This window comes from Pinus tabuliformis, chromosome 7, assembly GCF_031772625.1.
Source record: "Pinus tabuliformis cultivar Carrire ecotype Pingquan chromosome 7, CPIR1, whole genome shotgun sequence".
Taxonomy (NCBI): domain Eukaryota; kingdom Viridiplantae; phylum Streptophyta; class Pinopsida; order Pinales; family Pinaceae; genus Pinus; species Pinus tabuliformis.
In genome coordinates, this window is record NC_142293.1 from 1,713,642,143 (window position 1) to 1,713,656,201 (window position 14,059).

At 36.6% G+C, this 14,059-nt stretch overlaps 1 pseudogene; it reads right to left on the bottom strand.

Annotated features, from left to right (window-relative positions):
* Positions 1-2,906: 2,906 nt before the first annotated feature.
* Positions 2,907-13,714, bottom strand: LOC149255185 (protein SENSITIVE TO PROTON RHIZOTOXICITY 1-like; annotated as a pseudogene).
* Between the last annotated feature and the right edge of the window lie 345 nt (positions 13,715-14,059).

Genomic DNA, 14,059 nt, shown 5'->3' on the forward strand with positions numbered 1-14,059 from the left:
TTCTAAAATTGAATGAAAATGTTAAAAATACCTTCTAAGTAGTTTTATTAGTCAAAATGTAGAAAAAATATGTTAAAAGTAGTGGGTGATGAGTTTATTTTGGGTGGAATGAGGTTTATAATCATGAATATTTTCACCAAAATTGACAACCAACACTAACCCTCCTTAAGCATAATGGTCATCACAACAAGTGACAACCACGAAAGTAAAAGTGGTTGATGTACATCGATTAGAGCCATTAAATTTTAAAGGGTAAAAATTGGGACCGGTTGGCATATATCAAGAAAATTTTCTTAATTGTCTATCTGTAGTATTCATAAGATTTATATTTTAATTTAAAGGTTTTCTCTCATAGTCTAGATCTTCAAACATGGAGATAAGCCTCCACATTTAATCACCATCATTTTCTTTACAATCAAGGGAGAGAGATATCTAAGCTCAAGGAATTTAGGTTCTCTAATACCCAACCCAAAAATCATTGGGAAAGATGTCACTACAACTTTATTCTATCTTTCCCAAGCTACACATTGACAATTAGAGTTCCCTTTATTGGTCTTCTCCTCGAAATTTTAAGCATAGTATTTGTATGGAGATTAAGAATGTTAGATTCCATGGATGCATTGTATGTCACATAATTTTTCCAACATGCCAAGTTTTTTGGTGACAAGAACAAGAGGAAAAAATAGTTTATGGAACAACAGAGGATGTAAATGACTTCGAATTGAGCATTGAGTTCAATGTTAGTTCTCTCCATGCACCTCAACTTTCAACACAATGTTAATTATCTGGCAGGATTTTGCTAAACTTATGGTATCTTGATTCTATAATTAATACATGCCAAAATGGTAACCTAACTTTCATATACTCCCACTTCTTATGTTGTTTAAACTTATGTTACAATCACATTAGTATTTTGTTTACAAAAATGATACCTAGGAGATTGAATACAAAGCGAGTGGGATATATTGAAATCAGCTTAAAATGTTGGTTTCTATGCAACATGTGTAATGTGAATTATAGAAATTATAACAAAGAGAAATGACAAAATAGTTCATGTCTATCATAAATTTTAGTGTTATTCCTTTAAATTGTTTCACCATGCTCTGCATGTTTGGTTGGTGCATGGGATTCACCACCTTCCTTGGAAAAATATGACTTCTTGCCTATCCATCGCTTTTCGATTAAGGTCACTCCTAGTGTACATCCTTATCCGATTATACATTCAAGTCATGGGAGGCACAACCACAAATTCAAAGGCAAGCATTGAATTTTGGTTATAATATGTTCATGAGTCCTAGCCATGCCTTAAATAAAACATTACTAAAATAGTGTTATGTATTGTTCTAATTATAATCATGAATAAAGAAATCATGTTCCGTATTCTTGGATTTGAGTTTAGGTCAAAACAATTTTTGTTTTATATAATTGAGTTAGCCATGTCAAATTATCTTAAGAGTGTCATTTTGTGTAGTATATTGGAATCATAATTTTTCTTTTGTTTAATCCCTGAAAATGATATGGGTCATATAAACAATATGGTCTTCCTTCTACTAAGATTTCACCTTAACTCGCTTTCCATTAGTTTTCAACATCATACCATGTAATATGTTACTCATAAGATCACATATAATATCTTAACTATCCATGGGATCTGTTGTGTTGTGGCCAAATGCACTATCACAAAACCCTTCTCTCTTGAGATGGGTCAATATTTGGTTTTCCTTTCAGTATGGCACAATTTGAGGAAAATAAATGAACACAAACACTATGGTTTCCATGTTGACTACAATATGTTTGGTGGCCACTCCCTCCATGAAGGTGTTGTTGGAAGGGGCCAAAAACATTAAACCTCATAACTAGAATCATTAGGAGAGGATTTCTACATGGATATGATTTCATCAATGTTGTTGCTCACAGGGTTACTTATAGAAATTTTAGAATGATGCATGCAACATATTCCTAACCATTAAAATATAGAAGAATTCCCATAGAAGATGTATGGATAATGGAGTGTGACATAAAAATGGATAATGGAGATGGAATACACGGTAAAGAGCACATTAAATGGCAAGGGAATTACATAATTGATGTTATATAACATATGAATATAAATTTGATGAAATATAGATAATTTAGTAAACAATGTACTTCTAATAAGAATGTATTAAATGCTATATAACTACATCTAAATGTTGTATATCTAAATATATATGTTAACTCATACAAAATTACAGTAATATCTTACATATTTTTTTATATTATTAATTCATTAAAAACCAATATTAATAGCTAATGCTCAAATTAATATACAATACCAATTCTCTGGTTGATGAAAGCAATAAAAAATATTCCATGGTTATCCCCTTTTATTCATAAATATAAATTAATTTAAAAGATCAATTTATCTACTTGAAATTTCTAGTAGAAAGCATCTTGGAAAAAGCCTTAGACAAATAAATTTTAATGTGATTATCAAGTAAAACAAATCTGAAAAACTTATAGATCATAGAAACTTTAAATCAATAAAATTACTCCATTCAGGTATGGAAATATAGGCTAAGTCTTCAAAAGAGAGTATCCAGAAAAGGGACGATCATTTATGCGCTATGTGCCAATGAATTCCTCAATTAGAAGTGTCCCAAGACTAATACAAATGGATCGACTAGCTCCACGCGCTATATATCAACAACCAGGCAGTTCATTGATTACGACCACGAGACAGTAGCTTAATTTGCCGATGAAAAATTGCTTTCTCAAGATCGTATTCCGTGGCAATTAAGAAGTTGTCTTCCCTACAAATATATTTGAGTAGATTTAACGCAGAAACGATTAAAAACACGAGAACATTGCATTAAGTTGATAACGAAACAACAGTAAAAACCCGAAAAAAATTGCATGAAGATGGTTTACAGCAATCGACAAACCTCCCTTGAGAAATTCACCCAAAGGACAGACTCCGTTACACGATCACTCTCCAGAGTCACTTCATTTGGCGATGGCCCATCTGAATCACATCCTCATAGCCATGAACTTTACCCTCAGCCAGACCTGCTATATCTCCTGCAGCAAATTCGAGGAGATTTGCATTGTGATCGCCGTAGCTTGGGGACCATTCCATCGTTGCGCGCACGTTGCTGGTGGCTTTGAGTCGTTTGGGCGCAGGAGAAAGGACCAATTCATGGTCAGCAAGGAGGGGTTTGTGGCCTTGGAATAGAGCAACGTGTCTAAAGAGCTTGTCCTTCCGCGTGAAGGTCGTGCCACAGGAGCAACGCCACAGGTTGTGCCCGCAGTGCTTGCCATGGGTTTTGAGGTCTCCCAGGAGGGAGAACTGCCTGTCGCATTTGTGGCATGTATACATCTTTGGGCAGTGGCTACGCTTGTAATGGTTCCTCAGTGAAGTTATCGATTTTAGAGGCTTGAAATTGCGGTCGTTCTTGTTCCGCCTGCATCTCTCGGATGGACACGAATACCCGCTTGCAGTCGGGGAACAAGAAGAAGAAGCCGCCAAAGGTTTGGACATCAGCGCCTGGTTTGTCTTGTATTCGTCTCCGTGGGCTCGCATGTGCATTCGAACATTGGCCTCACGCCTGAAACCCTTGCCGCAAATCTCACAGAAATGCATGTGCTCTGCCAGAATATCAGCCTCGTTTATCTGTATGTAAAACCTCTCACCTGTGGTAGCTTCTTTTTCTCCCTCCGCTCTGATGTCAGAGGGAGATTCCTTATCCTCTAAATTGTTTCCACCTGCAAACCCTAACAAACTTTCTACATTAGAGCTTCCACCTGCAAACCCCAACAAACTTTCTACATTAGGGCTTCGGAGTTTCCCAAACCCTAACCCTAGCGGCGGCGCTGGGTTGTTGGGTTGTATCACAACACAAGCGCCGGCGTCTGACCCTGCTGGAATATCATCTGTCGATGCCAGATTCCCGTTTTCTTGGTTCTGGACAGAGAGCAACAGAGATGCTGCAGTAGCGATAAGTTCATACAAGATGGACGAAATAAATCCAGAATCCGAAGCTGGCTGATCATGGCGACCTTGTTGAACGAATGCCTCTAGCTGCTGAGCTTTCTGCTGAAGAACTGAAAGATTCGACAGGAGAACGTTAGGAGCCATCTCTGCCTGAGCCCCACTGCTTAGACCAGGGTCCATTGCCGGCCACGCACCCAAATTATTAGTACTGCTTTGTGGCATTCCCTCCGAGCCCGAGGCTGTCACTGGCAAATCAAAATATGTAGGGCTTCCGCAGCCATTGCTGGATGTCCATTCCTGATGAAAATTGGAAGATGCTTGCAGTTCTCTCCCTCGATACCATTGGCCGGCGTGGTATTCAGCTCGGCGAATGGGATTGGACGCCTCAACGAAGAAACCCCTTTCGCGGATGCAAACGGGATCGGACAGTAAATCGACCATCTTGAAATCCTTGTAACCACTCTCGCAGCGTTTATTGTTTGAAGACTTTCTGCCCTTTTATATCCGACCTCGTAGATTCGTTTACGTCGTTGCCGGTTCGTATGAAAAAATTGATAGAAGGAAAAGGAAATTGAGCAGTAATATTTCCATTGATAACTGAAAGTGCAAGTGCTTCCCTTGATTAAAGTTGCTCGTTATTGTGATATGGTATTATTGGACAATCTGATTGTGTAAATTTAAACTTACATAATAAATTTATTATTATTATTTATGAGTCTATATTCATCTTAATTCGAGATTTATTAAGCTTTTAGAAGGATCAAATCTCTCTAGGTTCAAACTTTTTTTGAATGCAAAATTTGAGGAAAGGTTTGCACTTTTAGAGTTTTCATCCCTTTTGGCACTTCTTAGATTCGGGGATCAGATGGATCCAGGCTGGTTTCCATACAAAATCTGTTGAAAATTTAATTATTCTGATATTTTAAATATGCTAAATATGTTTATCAATAATTTGGTCAATTTAACTTTAAATTTGCCTAATTATGTTAGTATGTTGAGATGAGAGAGACTATTAGTAACTTGATGAAATAAAATTTTTGAATGCAAAGTGACAATGTCACAATGTTGAATGATAGAAAATATGAATAATAAGAATGTAGTCAATTAGAAACATTCTTCATTGTGATCAATCTCAAATTGTTTTCTTCTACTATTTTTATTGTCACACCTAATATTTTTGCCATCTTTTCATAAAACCATATGAAAAGGGCACTTGAAATCATAGACCATTGAAATATTTAACTCGAACCACTGTAGTAAACATCATATGTTGTCTCCCTTGCTCTCCAATATTAATAGTAACTTTCTCCAAACTCAATCCTTGTGACTTATGGAGTGTTAAACCCCAAACAATTTTCAATGGTAGTTGTTTTCTATTACCTCATTTGAATGCAAAGTGATTAACAATGCTCTCCAATATTAATAGTAACTTTCTCCAAATTCGATCATTGTGACTTATGGAGTGTTAAACCCCAAACAATTTTCAATGGTAGTTGTTTTCTATTACCTCATTTGAATGCAAAGTGATTAACAATGTTGAATGATGGAAAATCGGAATAATAAGAAATAAGCCAATTACAAAATACTTTCCAATTTCACGAAGGAATCATTTCCGGTAAGTAAACATTTTACTTAGGATGAAAATTCAAGTATTGTATTTTAATTGTATTTATGGTTAAATTACTCTAACACAAAATTCAATGCACAAAATCAATCATTTTTATGTCCTTACACTGAAATCAATGGACAATATTAATCTAATTACTTTGAAATTAATGTACACCATACATCTAGTTGCAACAAATCAGAAAACAACACCTACACTAAAATCAATGCATCTAGTCCAAACAATCAAATAGGACTAGAAATCAACATTTGTACTAAAATCAATGTATCTAGTGCAAGCAATTAGATAGGATTAGAAATCAATATATACATTGAAACCAACACATCTCGTGCAAGCAATCAAGTAGAAGTAGAAACCAACATCTACACTAAAATCAATGCATCTAGTGCAAGCTTCAAATAGGATTATAGATTGACATTTACACTGAAATGAATGCATCTAATGCAAGCAATCCAATAGGATTAGAAATTAACTACACTAATCAACACATCTATTTTTGTGAAAAACTAAAATATTCATGAATTTCTAAATCTAACTTTTATGTTTGCATTTGTCTCAATGTGTCTCTTTTTTCTTCCCTCTCTTTCCACCTTCCGTCTCTATGTCTCTATCTTGAGACATCTCCATCCCTCTCTCCATCCCTCTCTCCCCTTACCATCTATATTTATCCCTTCCTCCATCTCCCTTTATTTGTCTATCTATCTCACCCCCCAAATACATGTCACGCACGCACTCTCTCTCCATATTTATCTCTCTTCCTCCCTCCCTCTCTGTCTCTCTCTTCTTCTCTCTCTCCCCCTCCATATATATATATATATATATATATATATATCCCTCTGTCTCTCCTTCTTTATCTCTCTATATCATCTCACAAACATACACTCTCTCTCTTCATATCTATTTATCTATCTATCAATATTCCTCTCCCTCTCTCCCCCATCCTGCCTCTCTCTCCCTCTCTCTCTCTCTCTCTCTCTCTCCATATCTATCTCTCTTTCTCCCTCCCTCGTTTTGTCCCTCTCTTCTTCTCTCTCTGCCCACTCCATCTATATCTTTAACTCCCATTGTCTCTAGTTTGTCTCTCTATTTCACCCCCCAAACATACACTCTCTCTCTCCATATTTGTCTCTCTCTCCCTCCCTCTGTCTATCTTTCCCTTCTCTATCTTTGCCACTTCTCTCTCCATACCTATCTCTCTCCCTTCCTCTCTCTCTTCGCCTCTCTATTCTTCCCTCTCTCCCCTTCCATGTATATCTCTATCTCCCCCTGTTTCTCCTTTGTCTCTCATTCTCACCCCCAAAACATACACACTCTCTCTCCATATCTATTTATATTTATCCCCCTCCCTCTTCCTCTTCATATCTCTCTTCCCCTTTTATCCCTCTCTCTCGCTCTTTCTCTCTTTGTCTCTTCCATCTCGCTCTCCTCTCTCCCTCACTATCTCTCAATCTCTCCCTTGTGACTCCCTCTCCCTCTTTACCTTTCTCTTTCGATGTCTTTCTTCTTCCCTCGCTCTCTTACCTCTTGTAACACCCATATTTTGTTATGCAAATACCTTCTTTGTAGTTTATGACTAGACTATTTTTAATATGTTGCGAGTAAGCGACAGGAAAGAAAACTGGATTTTGAAAATGATATTTATGAATAAAGAAAATTGATACATAAAGGTGGAAAATGTTGAGAAAGATTTGTATTAGAGGAACTTGCCAAATCTGTAAAAAAAAATATTCAAATTATTATTAAATTCTTTTGTTTTTGGAAAAAGGAAAAAACACTCATTTAAGGATAAACACTGAGGGAAATAATTTGTGGGAGAGAAAACTAGATTTTAAAGGAAAAACAAAAATAACCTACGCTAAGGGATAAGGGAAACCCTAAAGGGCTGGATGTTGCTGAGGAAACATCTACTGAAGATCAATGTACATAATACATGATGGGAATCATCAAGAGGTTGTTGATTCCAGGAAAAATTTCTCTACTCAGGGGAAACGAGAGGAGATTGGTTCAAGGTTGGCAGGAAATAATATTTCCCTAAAGTGTTTTCCATCTAGGAGCCACATTCCAACTATGAATTCGAGTAGAGGTTCTGTTGTTTTCTTTAGAAATGAACTTGCTTCTTTATTTACTAATATATTATTGGAAAAGTATATGCGAGACTCAGTGATAAATTAATTAATAGATGTTTATTTAATTAATTATACCATAGGTTATGATTGTTAATTTTAGACAATAGTACATGCATGAAAATATGTTGCAATAATCTCAGAAGAGATGTGATTTGAGGATGTAAGTAGATAGAACATTTCTCAAAAGAGTTTATGTCTATTAATTTTAGATACTATTATAATGCATGAAAATATGTTGTAATAGTATGCGAAGAGATGTGATTTGAAGATATGAGCAGATGACACATTTCTCAAAATGATATGAATGATTGGTTACTTAATATTAATATGATTGAGTTTCTGTAGGAAATAAAAAGGAATAAAAATCAAAAGGGAATGGTTAGATTACTCTTATAAAGGAAATGGGGACCATTGCATGCTTCTTTAAAAAGTTAGAAAAGTTAAGGATGAAATGAAATAAGAAAATAAAGAGATAATGGTGTACATGATTCTTGCAGGGGAAGAGTAATAGATTATCAGTATAGAGAAGGAATATATCTGACTTTGCCACATGCATCGCAAACTTTTGAACTAGTAATATTAATTAATAGAAGTATGTGAGATAGGAGTCATCAAGTAGAAGGGTAGAACCGACCTGTAGAGAGTCGACATAGTTGGATAATCAGTTTAGATTCTATTAATATGCATTAAGAGGATGCTTGTACATAATTAGCACTAGTTGGTTAATTGCTAGCTCAACCAGATGAATTCATATGGCGGGCTAGTTAAATTTTGGATATTAGTTTTGGGTGCTGGTAACACCTGTAACCAGTACTAGTAGTGGAATAACTTAAGGAAATTGGTAGCAGATTTAAAAAATTAGTGAAAATTTTCCAATAAGTGTTCAACAACCATCATTATAGTTCCAAACTGTTAAAAAACAGTGTGACGGTGGGCAGCGAGTTAAAGAGAAATGTGGGGTTATCGTAATCTCCACAATTAGAGCCATAGTCTTGGTTGGGGCTAAATTAAATTGACATAAACAAGAGTTGGAACCAACCTTTCGAAGCGATTTAAATCTAGCAACATGGGATGTTGTTATTCTCAGATATGAATAAGGTTAAAATTTGTTAGGTGAAGGAGTCAATAAATAGTAGATGAGGGAAGGGGTGGTGGAATTGTATGTATCTATTCTACGAATGCAAATGTATACTCTAACACATTTCCTCCCTTGTAAATATTTATGTGGTCATAGAAGAATTTATATTTGGTAATGCAAGAAAAGGTACTCATACACCCAGTAAATGGTCAAGGGAAAATAATATTGAACCCAAATTATTGGGTGGGATTACAATAGAGATACCTGGTAGGTTACCCTTGGGTAAAAATAAGGGAGAACTCAAAAATGATTCCAATATCTGAACAAAATGAAAAAAGAGATGTACATATAATCAAAATTTCTATTTCGTATAGGTTCACAATTACAGATCATCATATGGAAACAAGAACTCTAAAATTAGAACATTTACCAGTTTTCATCATTATAGAGTTAAGAGTAAAATATTGGATATATCCACAATTCCATATTTATATAGTCAAGAGTAAAAACATGCATCGATTCACCATTATAGTAATAAAAATAAAATTTGGGAACATTTATAGTCCCATCATTATAGAAGTGGGAGGAACTGGAAACTAAAAGAAAACACTAGAATATCATTTAAAAGATAGAAATAACACTCAAAAAAATTATAGTTCATCATTATAACATCAAGCTCAAAAACTGAGGAAACAAAATTACAGTGAGGGGGGTTGATACTTTCACCCTACCTCTTAACCAAGTCATATCACATCTTGTGCTTTTATCTTACTATCTACAACCTACAAATATGGGAAATTTCAATTGATGAAGCGTCACACTAATTAGAATCTTAGATGAGCACAAGGGTAGGTTTCCTCGTCGAAGTTTTGGGATAGGGAGATTACAAGGCACAACAAGAGGGACAACAATGCAAATTAAACACCCTCGTGAGTTCAACACAGAAGGTACCCACCTGTAACAGCGTAGAGGGGAGGGAAATTAACTTTACACCCAAATTCAAGAGGAAGCCACAAAAGCAAGAACTAAATTGGAGGTCCTCAACACATAATCAAAACAAATAAGTGAAATGTGAAATAAAAACTATAGAAGAAAAAGAACCCAGAAAACATAATTGGTAAGAAGGGACCAAAAAAAATTACCTATCTTGAAGCATTTGCAGAGTTGGTCACTTTCTAGCTACCTAAAGTGAGAAACAAAAATTAAACCCCAACCAAGAAATATCTAAAAAGGAAAGAAATGCTACGAGAATGCGATTTAAGAGTAGGGTCTTTTATGGAACGTGAAAATGTAGCTTACCCTTACTCATTATTTGATGGTGGAACCTTCATTCAGCACTATAGTTTTTATAAAGTCCAAAATGAGAGGCATCTGTGTATAAACTCCAAGCCACAAGGAAAGTCGAGCGAAGATTAAATCTCAGAAGCTAATTGAATGAACGAATCAAGGATTCAAAGCCTTAGCACATTTGTGCAGAATATCCATACATGTAGAAGGAGCGAGGGCTTTACGACACCAGGTAGAAGGATGCCTGCCATTTCTAGGGTATAAATTGTGAAATAGAGAAAACACCTTCATGCAGATGCCATAAATTATAATAGAAAAGCGATCAAGAGGGTGTTAAAACATTGTCTTTTTATCTAAGATGGCATACGTGTCATGAGGGAACTGGATAATTAACCAAAGAGGAAAGGAAAAACCACACAAATATCTGGACAGAGTCAGGTATCACCCTCGCAATCCTCCAGTCATAGCAGTGAAAAGATCACAAATCGAAAGGTAGGTGATGGAGTTAGGGTTACGATTAATTCAATAGGATCACCATAGATTTTCTTGCATAAAACTTCCACCCATTATCACCATTCCCTTCTCTCTAGCATTAAGAATGCATGTGACTAACATGATTTCCATGTTAAGGGAGTTGAGGTGTAAGTAGGAGAGTGGCAGAGCTAGGAGGTAGTACCGCCACAAGTAACATATTGTTGCCCTTCTCGCCAAAGATATTTATTTCATATGGTTAATATATGGTTGCCCCTATCCCATGGGGATTAATGGGTGAAGGTAAAAATATAGTGTTAGTATTGCAACAACCAACATAGCTAACTATGACATATAGCACAAAATTGAAAAGGGTGGAATCTTACCAAGGTACCATACTGTTAAACCATACATTTTAAATCTAATATGAAATATAAATTAATGGCTATGTTTGATAAGGTATACATGAGCCTAGTGTCTTTTCACATTATTTAAAATTAGATTAGAGAACACTTTATTATTGTATTCAAAAAAAAAATATCTCTTAGTGTGAAAATTCCGTAAACCAGAATCCCTACTCCACCAACTGATTAAAATTCCCCTATTGGTTAATTACTTAAACAAATTATTTATTTCTTCCTATAGAAAATATCGAAGCTAACACACTACAGCCTACACTAATTAAATAATATGCCCAAAACAAGAATAGAACAATAGAGAAAGATCCAAAACAAATGACATAATATTTTTATGACAAATGTCCTTAGAGAAACCCAATGCAGGAAAAGTAGTGTAGAAAATCAGAGGGTTTTTATTATTATGTAGTAGTTTTTTAAATACAACTATGGATGCCCTCCCGAAAATCTAATTACAAAGAAATACAATTGGTAGAAGAAATTTGTGAGATTACCTCACTCTACCTGACAAGTCCTAACTGATTCGGCAGCTGAATCAACATGTCCCCGACTATTTATGCACTACCTCTACGTGGTCCCAACGTCAGCCTCTAAGCCTCTATGTTAGCACAACTGGGAATTTATTTTCCTTCTAGAGAAGTTTCCAGCTCTCCTGACTCAGAAATATCAGCTCCCTCATCAAATTCGGACGTCTTCTTAGAGTATTGTGTTGCTTCTCCATGAGCCCTTCTACCTTAGTATCAACCTCTACATGAGCCCTTCTGGATCAATGTCAACCCCTCCTGGGTATTGCGCTACCTTCTTCTAGTGTCTCTATACCTCTCCGTTAATTATTCTTTGCTCTAGAGAAGATCCTCCAACCAAACTTCCTCTCCCCATCTTTGCACAATCCCGCTACAAAAATTCTCCCGAAAGGTGCTCTGCTTCTGAAATCGAAATTCTGAACTCACTCTATGTGTCTTTCCAAGTGACCCTCAAGCCTCCTTATTCAATATCCTTGTTGAAATTCAATGGCCTAGATTAGAAGCTAATCAATGGCTAAGATCATTTCTGCTCGATCCGTGTCTTCTTCTAGAATTTACACACTTAGTTTACATTGATATCGTTTAATTATTTTAATTTCCTAAGTTTAGGTTTAGGGTCCCATTAAAAATAATTAATTATTTTAATAAAACTATTTCTGGGTGGAATTTCCAAAATCTCTTTCTGGATTCTCTGGAATACATGTGCCCAAACTTCCCTACAAAAATTTAGACTTAGAGAACATATGATGCTACCAGAAATCAACACTCCCTCTTAACAAGGAATGTGCTCTAGCAATGCAACCCACTAAAACATCACTTTGTTCTATAACATCTCCCTCTGTGCTACTAATTTCTAACATGTTTTCCACCAACCACTGTAGAAATCTTGCATTTGTACTATTACTAACCCTACCACTGTCAACAGTGCATTTGTACTACAGCTTCCTCTGAAAGTATGCATCCATGTTGTTGCTGGCACTCCCACTGCAAACTATTGTTGCTACATTATCAACAACATAAAAACATCCCAAATTACTAAACTAAATGTGTTCAATATGATACCATGTGAATGTTGGAGCCTAACTACTACTAGTCTCTATGTTGACCCTCTAAACCTATTGTGTTGTTGCTGACCTCTACTTTGTGCCATGTGCATTGTTGCCATATTTTTCTACATTGTTTAGTCTTTGACACTCCTATCCACTGCAACTATCTCTCTTACACTCCTTGGTACCATCTGAAACTATTCCATACTGTTAATTCTAATCTTGGCTCTCGTAGTAAGGAGTTGATCCGAGAGGTGGGTTTGTCAAGGATCCTGCCCATGTGTAGCTCTTGCGAACTACAACTTGAAACGATCCTAGCTCCCTCTTGGAGGTATCTCTGCTGTCATGGTGAACCCCTCCTCCTTGATCTCCATGGGTGCAGCCCTCAGATCTTGCTTCTCATATTTTTCCTTCTTCTTGAGAGGAGATTATGTTTTGTATTGACCCATCTCACCACGCCTAAAGCACTTTATCTTGAAGACATCCTTCTTATGTCTCCGCTGCTCCTGTTTCCCCTTCAATGCAATGGATGTATTATCCTGCTCCTCCTTGGGCTTCGAACCACCTCTGCTGCTTCCATAAAGCTTACACTTGACCAAGTCTCTCCTCATCTCCTCTTTCTTGAAGGCTGCACACATCTTGTCCCAATTCAGCAAAGTCGCCTTGCCCAGGATACTCTGGATAAAGACTGATCACTCATCTCAGATAGAACTGAGGGCCAATCTAACCAACTAAGAATCATGGGGTGTAGACCCTACAACTGATAACTCATCTCGGGTCTCCTGAAGCTTCATGAGGAATGGATCCACATGCTCCCCCTTCTGCATCTGTGCAGATCTCATTTTCAGCTCAAGGTACATCTTCCGCTGCTTGGAAAATCCTTGATATGGGGTAGAAAACACATCTCACATCTCCTTACCCTTCCCTCTCCTAGCGATGTGATAGAAAACATGATCCTTCACTCCATCGAGGATCATTCTCTTTTCCGTCACCATTTCTGCCTTATACTTCTTCAACAGATTTGCATCTGCAGGCACAACTACCACAATGTCGACATATGTCTTGAGAGAATGATCATCTTGAAGGAATGATATTCTCACCTTCCTAATGACGTAGTTAGATTCCCCATCCAACCTATGATGGTCATTCAATCCACTGGTTGCCATCTCTTCCACTGAAAATGTTGAAATCCTCCTCTCTGGTTCTTAATGTTTCTCCTCAACCAATAAGAAAATTGATTTCTTAGCAGCAGGCCTTACAGAGGAAAATTTCCCTCACTATGCTTCTCCTTTCTTCCGACGTCTTTCTCCCTATCAAAACAACCTATAGAAAAATTGCATCCCACCAACTTCTCCTCACGCAGAGGCTTCAATGGTTCTCCCTCTACCACAACAATATTTCGATCTGGAAGCTCTTCTTCTCTATTGATTCACATAAAGAGAGACTCTCCTCAAAACTTCAACCCTCCTAGCTGGGACTTTGCAAATCCCTTTGAGAATTCCAACTTCTAC